The sequence below is a fragment of the Tursiops truncatus genome, chromosome 2 (genome assembly GCF_011762595.2).
Source record: "Tursiops truncatus isolate mTurTru1 chromosome 2, mTurTru1.mat.Y, whole genome shotgun sequence".
NCBI classification, from domain to species: Eukaryota; Metazoa; Chordata; class Mammalia; order Artiodactyla; family Delphinidae; genus Tursiops; species Tursiops truncatus.
In genome coordinates this window covers 91,805,694-91,825,240 of record NC_047035.1, presented here as the reverse complement: position 1 = coordinate 91,825,240, position 19,547 = coordinate 91,805,694, and the positions used below count along the sequence as shown (strand labels likewise).

The 19,547-nt window shown below is 35.8% G+C and overlaps 2 protein-coding genes across 6 annotated transcripts in view; one reads left to right on the top strand and one right to left on the bottom strand.

The window, feature by feature from the left end:
* Nucleotides 1–19,547, top strand: part of FAM227B (family with sequence similarity 227 member B) — a 254,377-nt gene that overhangs the window by 98,943 nt on the left and 135,887 nt on the right. The gene's annotated exons all lie outside the window — the stretch shown is intronic.
* Nucleotides 1–19,547, bottom strand: part of FGF7 (fibroblast growth factor 7) — a 62,855-nt gene that overhangs the window by 14,043 nt on the left and 29,265 nt on the right. The gene's annotated exons all lie outside the window — the stretch shown is intronic.

The following is a 19,547-nucleotide window of genomic DNA, read 5'->3' as shown; positions in this document are numbered from 1 at the left end:
CCGTGTCCCCTGCATCGGCAGGTGGACTCTCAACCACTGCACCACCAGGGAAGCCCTGACTGTTTCTTATTGTGACATAAAGCATGAGATGCTGTTGCCAATCTTTCAGAAAGACCTGATTCACCATTCTTGGTTAGAACAGCATAACTGTTCATTTGTGAAAAAAAACAATTTATTGGGTACTTAACTATGTTCAGTATTCTGCATATATGTTCTCTTTCTCATCTATAATTATTTCATTTGCCATATTCTTAATGATAGGTTAGATTCCCTAGCCTCTTTAGTTTTTTTCTTCTTGGCTTCCTTCCTGAATTAGTTATTTTTTTAAACCCACTATAAAAATTCTTCTCTAATAAGCTGTAGCATAGAAAGGAGTATCTCAAGCCTTTTCACCTTCACATCTAGCCAAGAAAAACAGCTTATATTTCTGTTACACATGGTGGCCATCTCAGACACAAGGACAAACACAACAGTTACATCCCAAGTCACTCCCAATAGTTCACTGATGTCCTTACATCCTGGAATTTCTCCTGGCTAGTCATTGAGTTCCTGGAAGAATTTCTTTTCATTCTTTCTGGATGGTTCCCTTCTCACTGCCTGTATAGTTTGTTAATCTTCTAAGTGGAGCATAATACTGGAATGAACCACCTTGATGTCAGACCTAGCTTCTTTCAGTAAATATGATAAAACACAAATACTCAACATATTCTTGACAACAGCGGTTCAAATTATTTCTATCCCATTTGCTCAGTCCTCTTGCTGTGCCCATTTCCTCAGCTTCTAGGCCCAATGGATGTTGAGGCTAAGACATAAGAATAGGGAATTAGAGAAGTCAAGGATCATTTTAAACCTGGCTAATTTTGAGAATGAGTACATGAGAAGAAGTTGGGGTGGGACTAATAATGTGTTGAGTTTTATGAAGATGCTGAGTTTGAAAATTTGGCACTTTTCTGTATCTTGTTCCTAAATTTTACATAAGTAAATTACTCTGTGATCTAAATCCACAATTAAATTCTAGCTGTGCTAGATGTATAAGATTAACAGAATTGTTTGTTAGCAATAAAAAATAATTATGTGGGGCTTCCCTGCTGGCGCAGTGGTTGAGAGTCTGCCTGCCGATGCAGGGGGCATGGGTTCGTGCCCCAGTCCGGGAAGATCCCACATGCTGTGGAGTGGCTAGGCCCATGAGCCATGACCACTGAGCCTGCGCGTCCAGAGCCTGTGCTCCACAATGGGAGAGGCCACAACAGTGAGAGCCCCACGTACTGCAAAAAATAAAAAAACATTAAAAAAAATAATTATGTGTAGCACCAAAAGTTTTCAGGTGATATTGGACTTTTAAAAATATGGCAATAATGTTAGTGTTTTTAAATGTTTTAACATTTACCCAGCATTCCCGATATTCATAGTGTTAAAGGGGAATATCTGTAGCCTTACATGAACTCCTCTAAGCCTGCTTCCCCCTTTAATCTGTAATCTACAGTCACATCCTGGAATTTCATCATTTTCCATGCTCTGATCACAATACTGAGGTCTTCAAAAGATGAAGTAAATCAAAATGTCCCAGTTTGATTATCATTGCATGCAGGGCTTAAATTTTACCAGTGGGAATGATATTGAGACATGTATTGAAGCATAACTACTTTTTCTATTTAATACCTTCCTCCATTGATAAAATGGAATCATTGAACTCTTTAATTGTACTATGGAAATGAGAATTCTTTGGTTTGAAGTGGCTAGATAGTTCCTCAGTTCTTTCCTTACCATTATTTTTCATTTTGAATTTGTTTTTTTATTATTATAACTTCCTGGAGTCATAAAATATTGAAAGATAATGGCAGTATATTTTAGCCAGTAGCTTCTCAATCATGTTATTGCTATTATCAACCACTTTTAAAGGCTTAGCTTAGTTGTGACAAGATCTTTGTAATTAAGATTGGTTTATTCACTGATTCCAGTAGTTGTTATAAATGAGCTCCTCAACTACTTTTAGTCTGCTGTTTAGTGAAATCAGGATCTTTAAGTAAATAGTTTGTTGAATTCTTAGTGACAACTAGTAATTTAATCCATAAGTCACTGTTTTGGCTTTGACTACAAAAAGAAAGCTGTTTTTACTGTTCTAACTCTGAGAAAGGGAATAAAAAATGTTGTGCCATTAAAAGCCAAATGATTTGTTGGTGTGAGATTTAGAATGAAATAAAATAATGTTTATAAATTGTATATAATTATGAGAACTAAATATAAAATATTTTGATGATTAAACTAATTTTAATGCTCCACACCCTTCAAATAGAAGTAGAATTATGTTTAATTTTTAAAGTATCTCTGGAGGAAGTAGCAGTTTTGTTTATAGATGGTACTCAGTGAAATGAATGGTATATTTACCTCTAATCAAGGAATGATTCTTTAAAGCAAATGTGTTCGAAAGCAGAGTAACATAAATCATATATTGACCATTGTAGATAAATTGCTTATAGGAAGATAAAAGACTCATGTACTACTTTAAATCTGTTTGTCTTCAGTTTATTTTTCAGATAGTTTATGAGTCATTTATTTTCTTTTAAACAACTTATGCCTGGAACTTCTATCATGAACCAAGTTTTATCAAAATGTGAAAATTGCTTAAGAACATGTAGCTGCCAGTATTTTGTTTCAAGGTGTCAACTGAAACACAAGCAGGTGACCTTTAGTAATGTATGCATGTTATTCAAAATCAACTTCCTCAAAAATTATAGTAAAACAGACAAACACCAAATTATCTTAGGTTGAAATAAATTTGTTCTATCAGGTAAGAAAAGTGACTGCTTAACATGAAAGACAAATTTTATTTTCAGGCTAGTGTTGGTTTAGGACCAGCAGGTGGGTATGCTACACACACACTGACTTTGCTGTCCAGAGGCAATAATTCAGGGTCTGAGTTGGGAAAGAAGTGAATTCACTTTCCCTGCATTTCTTTATTGGCTTCCACTTGGAGTAGGTGACATAAGGGACTTTGTGGAGGTAGTGACCTCCAGCAGGTTCCAGTTTCTCTTACTTTGCCCACGAACCCAGAATCCACTGTTATAAGATAACACAATTGATACATGTGGGTGATAATGCTAATCTTGTCTCTGGATCACTTTACCCTAAAAAGGCATGCCCTGTAACTGTTAAATAACAGATCTAAGACAGAACTTTGGAATACACTAAAAGAAATTAGAAAACTAATCAAATCAAAGCCAGCATAAACGAAACACAAATAGATAAATTATTACCGAAACCCAGAAAGTGTAATTCCCATCAAACCAGCATGAAACTCAAAACAGTTCCACATGATTGCATAATTGCTGGTATCAAATGTAACTGAAATGTTCTGCAACAAGAGAATTGATTCCACACTGTCATCATCACTGGGGGGTAAATCAATTATGGTTCTTATCAATCCTATATCTATTCTATAATGATGTCCAAAAACACTTAAATGACTTGTCAGGTTAGGTAAAAAGAATCATGTCATTCATTCAGGGATTTATTAAGAAAATAAATGAAACATTAGAAAAAAACTTTAGAAAGTACATTGGCTTGTGGTACAGCGATGGCAATGTTTTGTTTTGCAAGAATTTATGTTGCAACAGCTTGTTTCAGCAGGGTTAGAACTATGCCAGAATTAGAAGCAACTATTCAGTTGTGCAACAAAAAGGATGATTCCAGTGGCATATTACTGAATAATATCATGGGAACATCATTGAACTTTATTACACAGAATTAAATTTCTGTACCAATTTACTGACCTTTCCTTATCATTTATGGCCTCTGGAACATAAGGGGGCCAATCTTCCCCTTTGGGCCAGAGAAAGCCTGTTCCCTGAATCAGACAGGAAGAAATACTCTGTCCTGTTATCTCTGAGGGTTCTATACTTTAATTCAGAAAGAATTCTTTACCTAATCATGTAAAGTATTTACATCTGCTAAATACAACACTTTACTGTCCTTAAAATGGCTCCAAAATTATCAGAATAGGTACAGATACCATATCAGTAGATGTGAGATAAATATCAGATTTGTATGTGAAATAGAAATAATCTCTTCCTACTACCTAGAAAATCTCTCCCATATTCTGAGTTTTCCTCAAGTCTAAAGTACCTCCAAAAGGGAACCTAGTTTTTTATTACATAGGACTAGAGGTAAGGCTCAAAAAAATATATATCTTGGATGCGTAACACATAGACATAAATTCATACTACGTTGTAAGTGACTATATCTTCTCTGACAGCAGAATTTGATTGTGCTAGAAGGGAATGAGTATAAGGACACCAAGAATGAAACTGAAAGGGGAAATGGTCATAAAAGGAAGAAGTTATGGAAACTCTCATTCACACTTTGCATACAGCTAGCTCTAGGAGTCAACACATCTGTAGGCTCCATCTAATTCATGGAGACACCAGCTTAGAAGATAAACCACACATCCACTTCATCCCTCTATTTTAACTTCAATATGTCCTGTGAAGTTTTGCTGTCTGGCAGATATATAATGTAATCTATCCTCTTTCCCTCTTTAATTTATATTTAAATATTCTGCCACCCAGGCAATAAAATAATTCTAAACACTTTGGTTTTTAGATCATGATGGTAATCAGCATTGAAAAATTAAATCATGATTTAAAGCCATTTTGGTCATTGGCTTTTAGTAAGTTTTAGGCACACATTTGTTGTTGTTACTGAGGAAGATAGTGAAAGTATTAAAAAGGAGATCCAGACACCCCAAACTCTTACCAGAAACTATCACATTTGCCCTTTCTGTATTACCAAATGTGTATGTAGTACTTCTCTTCCGCTTCCATTGCCATCACTTTAGTCCAGGCCTTCGTCATTTGTAACTAAACTATTATTATAGTTTTTAAACTAGATCACTACCTCCAGCCACTCTGACTTTATATTTACCCTTTTTGTATTCATAAAGGACATGTTATAAAGGTTACTCTTCTGCTCCCAAACTTTCAGTGGTATACTCTACTGTAAAGCAAAATAAAATAAAACCTCTTTTCCTTGGAATTCAAAGCCCTCCAAAATCTGACTCCAGCCTACTTTTAGAATTTTCTCCCATTGTTCCTCTACAACGTACATGAGCCTTTGGCTCCAAACTGATTTACTCATTGTCTTCCTCTCCCGTACAAATTGCCAGAAACTTTTCTTGCGTCTGCCCACCAGTTCCCGTAATTATATTGCATCTCTATTTCAGTATTTCCCAAACATTGCCTCATGGACTGGCTGCACGGAATCACATGATGAACTCTTTTAAAAATTTCAAACGCCCAGTTCCTACTCCTCAGAAAGTCTTATCCAATAGATTCGAGGTGAGGCTTGGGAATCGCTACTTTAACAGCTTCCATTTAGCGACACATTTCTTTCAAAGCCAAATAGAAATTCAAGTTTTTCCATAATGTTTTACAGTTTTCTGATCTGTCGTCATCTATTTTACTTTAAGAACACACTGCTATACTATGAATTAGCAATCACCTCTATTCTTCTATTGTTCCTCAATTTTAGCCTATTTTTTCCATCTATGTTACAAGCTGTTTGAGATTATTTTATAATTCTGCAAATCCCTAGTACTTAGTGTAAGGCTTTGTACTTGGCAGGCTCTCATTAAATGCTGAAGTGTAGATAGAATAATACATAAATCCCATATTAACTAGTGTGTCATATTATAAATCAGCAAATATAAATCAGTAATATTCCAGGGTTAAAGAATTAATGAGTGTCTTAATCATACTAAACATCAGAAGAACCTAAGGGTAAAGATTGATTAACCAGAAGTATTTGTTAAATTTCCTTTTAATTTTCATTACATTTTTTGAGTTTATCTAATTAGATAAGAAGCACAAAATTCCATGGTTAATTCAAACTATAGTTCATCTCAGATTATATTTTATGATGCCAACTCAAAAAAGTTGAGAGATTCCAAACATCTCTAGTTATCTAACCAGTTATAGGTTTTCTTTCTTGGTTTTGGCTAAACCTCTCTTGAACCTATTTATATTTTTAGCATGCAGTACTTGTGTGTGTAACAACTTCCATATGTTTTCTGTTTGCTGTGTAATATAGCACATCTACTTTTCTGTCTTACTCTTAGCACATCAAGGCTTTAAGAAGTACATTCTAGTTCTAATACTTCATGACCTGACTAGCAAGTCTCTATTCTGCTTATCCACGTTGTTATGATTTTATAGACATTGAATATCGTCCATCTTAATATTCATCTTAATAAACATTTATTTTTCTAGATCATAGCCCAAATTTTTTAGGCTATGCCATGGATGTCTTATATCATTCATTCATTCATTCATTCTAGTTCTAGGATGCTTCCATTGTACTGTGTGGTCCTTATTAGTGCTAAGCAAAGAGGACGACATCTGTATTCCAGACGTAGATATACCATGTTGTTTACACAGAACTATTATAATATGTTCTGTTTTATGTCTTACTTTCTTCCCGATGATGCCCATTACTTTACTGGTCTTTTGGGTACAAGTACACATATCTTTAGGGAAAATATCCAGAGTGATTTCTTGATGCTTTTTTTGGTGAGGAAGTTACTGTTTGGAGCCCTTTATTACATAAATATAAATTAAATTTTACTGAAAATTATAAGCTCATCTGCCAGTTTTCTGCTTACCTATATACATATGTTCTCTCTTGCAGAATTTTATCATCATTAGCTTATTTTACTAATTTAAAGATGTTAGCATAATCTGCAAACTTGGAATTTTCACCATATATTCTCACTGTTAGAAAATGTTGACTAGGTTGGATCATTTTACTGATCCCTGAGGAATCTCACTGTTATATATTTTCAAAGTATTCATTCAGACTAATTCTTTATTTTGAATTTGTTCCTTTTTCTTTAACCAGTGATTCTCAGAATGATGGGCTGGGAGTTGGTGTGGGGGCAGGTGTTGTTGAGTAAAGAACATCCTTCAGGGAAAAAGGTTTCAGAATTACTGGGAATTTTTAAAACCGCACACATTTCATGGAGATTCTAATATTTCCTCCCCATCCTTGAAAAGCCATGTTCTGCCCAACCCATCCCTTATGGGACTTATCACTGTAATTAGCCAATGATACTGATAAAAGTATTCTCTATACAACAGGTATTTGAGGGTGAACAAAGTTCACAATCTATTCAAAGACAGGTTTTAAAAAGTATCTCCCCAATAAAAAGGATCAGCTTTGTCTTAGCATCGTAATAGTAACTTCTTTTTAAAAAACTTGTTTTTTGAACCACGTCAGATAATTTTGAAGATCAACAAAATGATGTCGACATGCTTATTTCCTCAGAGAGCTATAGTAAATAGGCACAATTTTCCTCTTACAGAAACTGTCTTATCTTTCCTCAACATCTATCCTACAAACTTCATCAGATTTTGTAGCAACATAGTAGAGAGATAGGGCAAATTAGGCAAAGGAACTGTATGAGAAAAACACAAAGTATAAACTACAGTGGCATTTTGGGGTTAGTTTGCTGTGCTTGTAGCATATACAAGGTGGACTGCCAAGAGAAAAAACAATGAATATAGCAAGGGCCAGATCATGAAGAACGTTATGTGGCTAGTTGAGTTTGGGTTTTTATTCTGTAGGAGATGGGGAGCCACTGAAAGTTTTAGAAAGATGCTTCTATTCATAGTGTAGGAGATGGATTGCCAAGAGGCAAGACCAGTGAAGAGATGACAGCTCTGGTCTAGACAAAACCTGATGAAGGCCTGCTCCAAGGCAAGGGTAATAGGGGTTGGGGATTAGAGGTGAGTGTACTTGTTTCCTCAATACATTACACTTGCGTAAATGGTTAATACAGATTCTCAATCCTATTTTGAGTGATTTAAGACATAACCTCTTAAAAGACCTCAAAGTATGGTTGATACTTAGAGAATCCAATAATGTTATAGCTACCACAGCACAGCTCCAATATGCCAAAACTGAACGTTTAAATGCCCAAGTTAGGGCCTAAAGAAGAAAATTTTATTACTTGTTTTGAATGTAAGATCAAGTTTATAATGTATCAGTAACCTTCTAGAATAGTCATCCCCTTTGTACATTCCAAAATCTTCACTAGTCTAAGCTACATTCATATTATGATATCTCACTTGTTTATCTTTCAAAGTTGTCTTTTAACTTAATTGGAAGCAAAATAAATTAAACAGGAGGAGGAGGAGAGAGCAGTCATATAATCTGTGAATAAAGGTAAGTTAGCTTTCCTCCTCCTGGTAAGAGTCACTGTGACCTGCCTTTACCTTCCTTCCCCGTGCTTTCCAGTTGTGTGCCATTGAGAGTGGATCACACACGAGGAATTAGGAGATACCGAGAACAGAATAGAATGATGAGAGAGTTGTAAGCTATATTTGCCCATGCTAGAAAAGAGAACTGCGGGACTAGATTAAAGATATTTCTGGATGAAAGCTGGATCTCTAGGCAGTGTAAGGAAAGAAAGGATTGCAGAACAACCCCAGATTAAGAAACCTCATTTGAGAACATCTAAATTTAGTAGACATATATATTAGGAGCTTACTATTCATCCTGCAAAATACTTTCTTTGGAAAGGATTTCTGGCAAGATATTTTAAATAATAGGATCCTTTTTTATGCATTCAGATGTGATTAGGTATAAAAAACACAATAATCAATTTTTCAAAGTTATGTCTATTATATAAATCAGGGTGCCTATTAACCATATACAGATAGTGAGCTCTCAGCTGTTTAAGTTAAATCAATATAATTAGCATAAGGAAATTCAGCTCAATTTTCTGTGATATCTCTTCTGTGATGATGTTTTAATTGAGTATCAAACTTTTTCCTTAAAAAAATCAGGATTGCCCTTACTTTTTTGATGCCTTGAGAATATGTATACTCTATCTGCACTACCTAGATGCACAGTGTACAGACTAATCTAGCCAATGTATTGCAGGGATCAACCCCATATGATCAAGTTAAACAAGAGTGCATGGCTCTTTCACAGAGAGACAAGACATCTGGTACTAAGTGTGGAGAAGTGCCAGAGCGTGAAGTATGCAGTTTTTCAAATCAGCTAAAGTTTGCATTGAAAAATAGACCTGATGTCAAATAAGCCACTGCTCTTTTTATAACTGTAGTAATGATCAAGGAGTATGTCTATTTAATAGTTTTCAAATCAAAATAAAATGAAGCAAAGTTTTGACTGTGTACCTGCCCTGTCTAGAATTATACATGGATCCATCGTGTAGAGTGTGGGAAACACACAAAAAAATAAGTTGATAGCTCTCTATCTCTGAAAAATGAATTGTCTTTGGGAAATAAAGAGACCTACAATTAACCCACGTGACAAGAAAGACTTTCAGTGGCAAAGTAGTAAAGAAGAGAAAAGATCAGTGTCACTAGTCCAGTAAGGAAGGACTTCTGAAGACAGGACAGCCTTGAAGAAGTCCCATCAGGATGGGGAATATTTGAATCAGGGAGAAACAGACTAGAAGGAAATAGACTAAGACAAATGGCAGAGGTAGGGCAAGGGCAGTGTGTGTGGAGGAAAGCTGGCCTCCCTAGATTAAATAGCGTTTCTCCTTTGTGGTATGTGGATGCCAACTCTCCACACTGGACTCTGACATAGTAGAATTTGCCTTGGACAGAATTCCTTCAAGAAGGAAAAACAAAATCAAACAATTTATTGAAAAACAAGCAAAACAAAAAAGAAACGCACAACTCTCTTCTTTGATATTTACTTAACACACAAAGACCATACAGCTTTGACCTCTAATATTGTCTCTGCTCAGTACAGGAAATTATATTGCCAAGACAGAAAAGCTGCACAATTTTTACAAGTGCTAGTGGCGTTCCAGAATTGTTTAATCATTAATATACATGACTGTGGGTTTTTTTAAGACTATAATGAGTACAATGTGTGGGGGTTAAAATATTTGTTTTATGACTTGGCTGTTGTTAGAACATTTTTGGAATTCGCTAATACTCCCACCTCGAATACTTGGTAATAATTGCCTAGACTGTGAAGAAATGTCAAAATATAAGTAGTAAAAACAAAGGAATCCTGGTACTACTGATTTAGAATTTGAGCTAATTTGAGTACATGTGTTCCAGACCCTGCAATGCAGTCAGAGATTATATGTAGACACCCAGTACATACCCAAAACATGTAAATTATATTTCATTCCACTAAAAATCAAACTTCACCTTTCATAAGCACAGCTATATCTGTGTCTCAGCATATTGTTATCCGTGTGTGTATCAGTGATCATGTATGATGTAACTAAGTGTGCAGTTTATCCATGTCTAGGCGCAATGAGTTTTGGGGGCCTTTTTTTGGCAGGGGGCGGGAGACCTTCAGAAGTAACTTCAGTAGGTACCAGGGAAAGGATATCGCTTTTCTTCCTCTGTTCAGAGTCCAGGGCCTGCCTCTTGCATGATACTTGATGTTTGGGTCTGACTTTCCATGTACAGGTTGCCATAGCACTAACAAAATGTGAAGTCTGTTTCTGGTAGAGACAAACGCGTCAGTGGTGGGGTATGGTGCCAAGGGAGGAAGGTGATAGCCGTGGAAACTTCTGCAGGCAGTGGGTGTGCTGGTAAATATCTAATAACTGGCTCTCCAGAAGTAAAGAACAGTGTCTGATTTGTAGTCTTTGCCAATTTCCATGGTGTAAATACTCCCACATGTCCAATTTCATACCCTTATCAAGCTACCAACATGGTTTAAGAGATAAATGTGGGGTCGGAAAAAGATGCACACTGTTGGCTCTCAGGAGCCAAGGTGGGCTGGCTCCAGTGTGCTACTGCCTTCAGGCTTCAGGCACAGTTCATGCTGTGAACCATAGCCTGGCCTTGGTCCCTGAAAATGTGTAAGATCATCTTTTAAAAGCATAAACTAATAATATACAGCATTATACAGATATTAGTTGTAACTATGCTCCATATCCTATGAATTTACATAAGAACAAAATTTACAAAATAAAGCAATGTAAAAGAAAACAAGAGGACTCTAAGGTATACTAATTAAAGATATAGGAAACTGTAGCCCCTTTATCAGATGGAAAAGGAGAAGCATTAAATATGATGCTGAAATGCAGGTTAATTTTTTAAAATCACTTTTCACTCTTCTATCTCAAAAAAAAAAAGAAAACCACACTACAAGAATGTACAACACATGGATGAGGAGGTTCAGAAAACGCACTAAACAGGTTTACTAATAATAGGTATTCTAGTTCTAAAAGAGTTTTTGAGTTTTGAGTTTTCAGTTAAATATATATAACTGAATCACTGTGTTGTACACCCGAAACTAACACAGCTCTGTAAATCAACTCTACTTCAATAAAAATAAATAAATCGAAAATAAAAAAGAAACTTCCCAGGAAATTTATACTCTGTAATGTTTGTATCCATATCACCAAAGAGGGACAGGACATGGTCAAGTATTGATTACAAGAGAGTAGTCTTTAAAAAAAAAAAAAAAAAAGGAAATAAGGATAATCAAAGGAATTGTCTTACTCAACTGGATAGCAGGTCAATATTTTTACAATCAGTGGTAACTTTTATCAAATAGCTTAATAAAAATAAATTGATTACTTATAATTAAAGAGCAGATGCTGGGCAGCCTAGTAAAAATATAAACAAAATACTTGTGCAGGAAAAAAGCTTTGAATTTATCTGTAAGGCTTATTTTTTTGTCTATTAACTAAATTTATAGAATAAATTTTTAAAAGGCAAAATTTTAGGAACTTCAAAAGTATCCACAACTGTAACTAATCCCATTGCTTTTATGAAACATTATCATGAAGTTGATTTTGAGTTTTGTTGTCTGGGGCATTACATTTTCACTTTGTATGAGAGTCAGAAAGTATGGGAACATAAAGTTCACTCTGATTTCTATAAAGACAAGAGCTTGGCAATGGTAGAAAGCAATTTCTAGTCATCGGGTTCTTAAAGAGTTTTTTCTAGTGAGTATTATTTTAAAATGCATGAAGTGTGTTGAATCTTAAATTGGGAAACAGGGAACAGGAAAATCTTGGATGAAAAATAATCCAAATAAAACTGAAACCTCTAAATGATAATTAGAAACACAAGTTAACTAGGCTGGAAGTGCATGTTTATGAGTTTAAATGACCTTTAAATATGACTCAGAGCCAAATAATAGCTTATTTGTGGATTATGACTATTTAAAGGTCCTATTTTCTTTTGTTCTTTTTGCCCAGGGAGTTAACAGTTTATGTTAGTAATTATAAACACCTTGACTTATTCATCTTATCAAGCTGAAGTCCTACCTTAGCACCTTTCACTAAATTTTCAGAAAATCTTTACATGTTTTATCTCATTTGCTCTTCCCAACAGCACTTTTGCTATGAAGTGAATATTGCAATGGAAAAACATTAATCAAGGAAGTATTATTTAACAAAGAAAAATAATATCAGTAATAGATGTAATACGTTTAATGCTAACATTAGCACAAAATTAATTAGATTATTTTAATTGTTTGATTTTTTTTACTATAATAAACCCTTTCCAAAAATACACCATTTAATTGAGGACTACGAAAACTCCTAGATTTCTTTAATATAATGCATTCACAAACTCTCTTAATTTTAAATAATATAATAAATAAAGCCTCAACACTTGCCTTCTGTTTTCTAAATACTGAATTACTAATGCAATGGCAATCTATTGTCATTGGTGCCTTGGGACCACTTCAGAGATTCTGAAGAAGATCACACTCATCCTATAAACTCATTTTCTAAGTCCGCACTCTGTGGTTTCTCTCCTCTTGAAAAATGAAAATGGTAAAGTTTCTGTTGTTTGAGGAATTTTGACAGTCCATTCATTCTTATAAAACTACTGTTTGATAGTCTCTGGCCTTACAGTTAGGTCTTTAATCCATTTTGAGTTGTTTTTGTTTTTGTTTTTTTGTTTTGCGGTACACGGCCCTCTCACTGTTGTGGCCGCTCCCGTTGTGGAGCACAGGCTCCTGACGCGCAGGCTCGGCGTGCATGGCTCACGGGCCCAGCCGCTCCGCGGCATGTGGGATCTTCCCGGACCGGGACACGAACCCGTGTCCCCTGCATCGGCAGGCAGACTCTCAACCACTGCGCCACCAGGGAAGCCCTTGAGTTTATTTTTGTGTATGGTGTTAGGGAGTGTTCTAATTTCATTCTTGTACATGTAGCTGTCCAGTTTTCCCAGCACATTTTGCAAAATGAAGCAACTGGCAAAGGATTAATCTCCAAAATTTACAAGCAGCTCATGCAGCTCAATATCAAAAAAACAAACAACCAAATCCAAAGCTGGGCAGAAGACCTAAACAGACATTTCTCCAAAGAAGACATACAGATTGCCAACAAACACATGAAAGAATGCTCAACATCATTAATCATTAGAGAAATGCAAATCAAAACTACAATGAGATATCATCTCACACCAGTCAGAATGGCCATCATCAAAAAATCTACCAAACATAAATGCTGGAGAGGGTGTGGAGAAAAGGGAACCCTCTTGCGCTGTTGGTGGGAATGTAAATTGATACAGCCACTATGGAGAACAGCATGGAGGTTCCTTAAAAAACTACAAATAGAACTACCATATGACCCAGCAATCCCACTACTGGACATATACCCTGAGAAAACCATAATTCAAAAAGAGTTATGTACCCCAATGTTCATTGCGGCTCTATTTACAATAGCCAGGACATGGAAGCAACCTAAGTGTCCATGGACAGATGAATGGATAAAGAAGATGTGGCACATGTATACAATGGAATATTACTCAGCCATAAAAAGAAACGAAATTGAGTTATTTGTAGTGAGGTGGATGGACCTAGAGTCTGTCATTGACAGTGAAGTAAGTCAGAAAGAGAAAAACAATTACCATATGCTAACATATATATGGAATCTAAAAAAAAAAAACAATGGTCATGAAGAACCTAGGGGCAAGACGGGAATAAAGACACAGACCTACTGGAGAATGGACTTGAGGACACGGGGAGGGGGAAGGGTAAGCTGGGACAAAGTGAGAGAGTGGCATGGACATACATACACTACCAAACGTAAAATAGGTGGTGGGAAGTAGCCACATAGCACAGGGAGATCAGCTCAGTGGTTTGTGACCACCTAGAGGGGTGGGATAGGGAGGGTGGGAGGGAGGGAGACACAAGAGGGAAGAGACATGGAGGTATATGTAAATGTATAACTGATTCACTTTGTTATAAAGCAGAAACTAACACACCATTGTAAAGCAATTATATCCAAGAAGGATGTTATAAAGCTTGTTACAGATTTTTTTAAATTGACACAATTAGTAATATTTTACCAAATTTCTAGTTTAATACTCTTGATTTTTGTGTTTTATTTAACGGCATCACAATTTTCCAAATCGTCTAGTTTATAAATTTAAATGCTTTTTTAAAAATTCTTATTTCTCATCTGCCGCATTTAATTACCACTTTCTACGAATTCCATCTATGGGATAGTTTGCCCATTTTTTCCATTTCTATTACCAACACCATTGTTACCGCACTTGGAATGTTATAGTATTAACTGAACTCTCTGTGTTACCCTACTCATTCCCCACTCCAATTCACCCAATAAACGGCTTCCTGCTTTCCTAAAGAAATGACACTGTTTATAAGTTTTTAATAGCTCCCCATGATCCATGAAATGAAATGCAAAGTCCTTGCCTTGCATTATAGTCTTCATATTTCAGTACCACGGTGTAGTAGTAAAAACAATATTGGCTTTGGGACATGGCTTAATTCTGGATTCCTCTAATCAATAGCTCTGTGCTCTTAGCAAGGTAACTAACTTTTCCATTTCTGAGTTTTCTTCCCTGAAATATAGGGACAATCCTATCCGTTTTTAAAATTAGATTAAATTACATGTAATACACGTAGTGCAGTGCCAAACACATTGTGGGAAGTCATATATCCTTTTCCAGTCTTATCACCCATCAACAAAGTTAGACTGCCACTGATCCTCACAACTCTAAATCTTCTGCTCACTCAGAGTACAAAGTGACCTTCTACCCTATGTTCGTGTGTCAGCATTTTGTTCATCTCTCAAAGCTGAGCTCAGGTGCTTGATCCTCCCCCATTTTGCCCTTTTCAGAAATTCTGAAAATACATCTCTCACTCCTTTGAGAAAGAACACTTATACCATCCTGCCTTATTTTAGAGTTATTTGTGTAGTTACATTATCTTTCCTTTTAGAGCATTAACTTCTTGAGGTGGGAGAAGCCAGCCATATGTATATAAATGCTTGCGCATGGTAGAAATGCTACATTTGTGAATGAATGGGAATATAATTTTTGAGAAATTTTACTCCAAACATGTTACCTACGCAGCATTACATTTTACATTAACCTTTCTTAACCCTGTCGAGTAATTTTAATTGGCAGAAACAACCTGTCATGTAAGATGCTGTCCAGCTGCTTTCGCTTTCCATTATTTCTTTCAACGTTTAAATATAATTCTCTACTTCTTTCTTCTTTCACAAAGGGTGCTGTTATGATCATCAAACACATGATGGGAATTTTAGTAATGACTTGGGTCTCGGAGTGAAATAGGGTAAAAAGTAAAATTCTGAAAAATTAACTCTAGAATATAATGTTTCTGGAATAAGAATTGAAAAAAATCTCAATAAAAGGTGACTAACAAAAATAGAATTCTCTAATATGGAGTCTAGACTCACTTTAAAATTTTAGAATGTCTCTCGAGAGTAGTTATACAAGGCAGAAACACATTAAAGCATGTAACAGCATGTTGAGCCAGGTCTTATTTATGTTAATGGAAGCTCTTCCAGAGTTCTCCTGATATTCCCCTTCATAATTCCCATTCCAGAGCAGTTTCCAACACATGTTTAGTTGTACAGTGAAAATTGAAGAAGCATATTTCTGGGTACCAAAAGGAAAGAATAAAGCTGTGCTTTAATAATACCCAACAGTGAAATGATGGCATACTTTGAGACAAACTGAAAATTTTCACCTATGGACTATACCCAAAGTAGAGCAGTTTTCCTAAGAGTGTATTTTCTTCCTTCTCCTACTTTGAGGAAGAAAATAGCATGCACATCTACTTAAAACACCAAAAGCATTTATTTTTCTAAACACTGCCATTTAAAATGTATATGTGTAGAAGTAAGAGATGTTTGGTAAGAAATTAAGTTGTTAAAATATTTCTTACAGGACTTTTCTATAAATTCTTTTTATAACTGATGGTGGGTCTAACCATAAATTCAGTAAAAAAAAAAAAAAAAAAAAAAAAGTCTTACGTATCTCAGAGTGCTGCATTTAAGCACTTGTATGGTATAGCAAGCACTAACTGCTTTACCATGCACTTACTACATTTGCATTACTTAAGAGAATACAGAAATTGTTTTGAAAAATACTGGCTTTTGACGCACTTTTTTTGCACATGGTGTTCGTCAAAAAATAGATATTTAACAAATGAAATCAACATAGAAATATAAGTTGACTTTGCTTTTCAAGCTAGATGAATTCATGATAAGTGTAACCTCTATACATTAGGGATACCATGTCGGCCTAGTTAACCTTGTGTATTCAGCACCTAGCACAGTAATGACACATCAATGAACAGGAATGTCACCTAGGCTTAAGGTGCTTAATCTTTCACATACATACAAATCATCTGAGAAACCTAATAACAGAGACTTTGACTCAGTGGGTGAGGATTGAGACATAGGGAACATACTCTTAACAAGTGAAATTGGTGACCCTAATAGAGATGATCCCCAAACTACAGTTTAAATTGTACTGCTCTGTAGGGACACGGTCCTTGCTTTCTATCCCAGCTCTCTAAAAATCCCTGGAATTGGCTGATGGAGGATGATGAGGCTGAAGGCCTGTATAGAGTGTTTTAGGAGTACAGTTGTTGTGGGAATATCTAGGTCTTCAAGATCTCATCTCTATTAAAAGTATATATAGATAAATTGAGTGGAACCAATACTCTCATTAATAGGGAATTTCACAGAAGAATTGAATTTATTTGAGGATATGCTGATAAGTAAATATATTCTATATACAAAGCAGGGACTCAATGAATTTTGGCTATCATTACTATTACCAGGATTTTTACATAGGTTAATATTTGTGTTTCCTTCCCCACTCTATCTGTATATACTGTTTTTCTGGGATTCAACTGGAAATGGGAAAAAGAGGAGGAAATATTACATAGGAGAGACCTCATAAGTAGTGGACCTTTGGGTGATCTGTGATATGTTTCAGGCATATGTTCCAAGGCAATGTATTTAGTCCTTATTTGTGAGGATCGCATGCTAATTCTACTTCAGTGTGACATGCTGGCATGCACTCTATTTCCTTTTTTTTTTTTTGTAAAAGTGTATCCTAGATATATTTTGTCTTCTTACTCAATAGACAAAGAAAGGGAGAAAGATCAGCCAATGGAAGTACACAGAAGTGTGAAAAATCCTGGTGTATTTGAGTCACGGCAAGCAGCAGTGTATAGGTAGAACCAAAGAAAGAGGAGAATAGCAAGTGAGGTTGGAGCTGGACGTTTGAATTTGATCCTGTAGGCATTGTAAAGCCATCAAATTGTGCACATTATAAGTAGGAATATAGTAATCAGATTTGGTTTTAGAAAGACACATAGTGACAGTCTGAAGGATGGATTCTAAGCTGAGAAAATGGAACGATGTAAATTATTTAAGAGATTAGTGCAATGAACTGCTGTAAGGGGCGGGGGGGTGTTGGTGGTGATGAGAGCCTTAACTAACTCAGTTTCAATGGGAATGGCTTGGTAGTGGAAGAAGAGAGGAAAGGGGAAGGAATTAGTGTTTACTGATAATCGCCTGTTATATATACATTATATAGTTTAAACTTTGTACAGCTCATTTTTCAAGTGAAGAATTGAGGCTTGAGAACATTAAATATACAGCTCTAAATTATACATGAACTATGGGTAAAGCAGAATTTCAAACCAAGGCCCGTGTGACACCTCTTCTTTATTATACCACACTGCCTCTCCAGCCATATCAACTTCCTAGGAGATCTGAGGATCCAATCTGAGAAATACTTAAGCAGTAGGAGGACTCAGTGACTGAAAACGAGAGTTAAAGGAGAGGAAGAATGCAGGGCTTCCAGCTAGGTCAACTGAGTGGATGATGGCATAACTCATATGTAAGTAATAGAAGACAAGAGCAGGTTTGAGGAAGATTATGTGTTCATTCGGGAACATAATGAACTTGAAGTGCCTGGAGGCTCTCAGGAGGATTATCTAGTAACCATTTAGATATATGGACCAAGAGCTCAAGAAAGGAAAGAGGGATAGAATTTCAGATTTCAGGATAATCAACATATGGGTCATAAGCAAAGTCACGGGTATGGAAACAATCACTCAGGACTATTTGAATAGAAAAAGACAATTACCATAATACAGAATATAAAATGGGGACCAAGCATGCTATAACTTTTCATGTACCTGGATGCAATATTTTAGGATGATTATCCAAGATTGTTTATAAAAACCACATTTCCAGTTTTAAGAGACAGGAGAAAAGTCAGCACTATATTAACAGCACAATTTTTTTTTCTGTTTTATTTTGCGGTACGCGGGCCTCTCACTGTTGTGGCCTCTCCCTTTGCGGAGCACAGGCTCCGGACGCACAGGCTCAGTGGCCATGGCCCACGGGCCCAGCCTCTCCGTGGCATGTGGGATCCTCCTGGACAAGGGCACGAACCCGTGTCCCCTGCATCGGCAGGCGGACTCTCAACCACTGCGCCACCAGGGAAGCCCTAACAGCACAATTTTTAACAAGAGCAACATTTTAATGAATTTGGACCATCTGGAAGGAAAACCAGTTTAAAATGATAAAAATCCTGATTTTAGTATATTTAAAATATATTTTTCATTTAGTTTTGTCATCTTTTTGTCCATATCATAGTAAGTTAGGCATTTAGCAGTCAACATTTATTGGGTGCTTATATATATTATACCCTTTGCTGTGCTTAACATATAGTCATTATTTTAATACCCTCATAATCCTGTAAATTAGATATTATTATCTCTGTTACTCTAATGAAGAAGAAACCAAGATTCAGAGAGATTATGTAACTTGCCCACGGCTAATAATGTTTGTGTCTTAGCTTGGATTTGCATCCAAACTAGGATCTCTTTATTATACTTCCTAAAAGATCATATCCAAGAAGCTCTCTTTAATGTAGTCGCTTGAATGAAAAAATAATGGCCTGGAACTGCATGATAATTCTATGTAGGCATTTCCCTCAAGTGACAGAAAATAATATTTCGGTTTCTTTAATGGCTTATTTTCACTTATTTATTTGTTTACCAAACATCCTTTTTCACAGATACTATAGAAGTAAATGTCAACTAGGGTTCATTTTAATTTTCACGTATCTGAATTAGTAAGGTAACTAATGTTCAAAACTCTGACTAGTATTATCAGATCAAATTTTGAATCTATGTCAGGTAGTAAAGTAGGATATCTATTGCAGGAAAGTTTTATCAAATACATTTTTTTCTCTAATTATTAAACCCAGTCTCTAAAATTCTGAAAG